This window comes from Myotis davidii, unplaced genomic scaffold, assembly GCF_000327345.1.
Source record: "Myotis davidii unplaced genomic scaffold, ASM32734v1 scaffold472, whole genome shotgun sequence".
In the NCBI taxonomy this organism is placed as follows: Eukaryota; Metazoa; Chordata; class Mammalia; order Chiroptera; family Vespertilionidae; genus Myotis; species Myotis davidii.
The window spans coordinates 74,223-74,768 of NW_006283774.1; positions in this window are offsets into that span (position 1 = coordinate 74,223).

The window sequence follows — 546 nt, forward strand, 5'->3', positions numbered from 1 at the left end:
CAGGTGGGGCAGGTGGGGGCAGGTGGGGGCAGAGGGCGACTTACCTGGTCACAGGTCCTCCCCGGACCCGACCCAACTCATGAACTCTCGGCCTGAGCTGCAAAACTAAGTTAAAGCAGATGTCCGCGCGTCAGTCACTAAATAAACTGCACCTGGGCTTGGCCGGTGTCTGACGGTCAGAGCCTCCGCCTCCCCCGTCACCTGGGACCGGGTCCCTCCTGGCCGCCTCCAGCTGACCTGCCCCTGGAGGCCGCAGTAGCCCCAGGTCCAGGATGTCTCCCTGGCAGGCACCAGGCACCCGCCTCCTGCCCCACTGAGCCGGTTCTGAGCTGCAGGTTCATCGCAGGAGCCAGTGGGGGCGCAGGAGGCAGCCAATGAATGTGTCTCTCCCTCTCGCTCTCCTCCCCACCCCCTCCCTCCACTCTCCACGAGGACTGGGTGTGTACACGCGTGTATGCGCCTGTACATGGGGAGGAGCCCAATCTCCCTGAGAGAAGTCACGTCCTTGAGGCAGAGGCCTGCCGGCTGGGGAGAGACAGCCCGCCC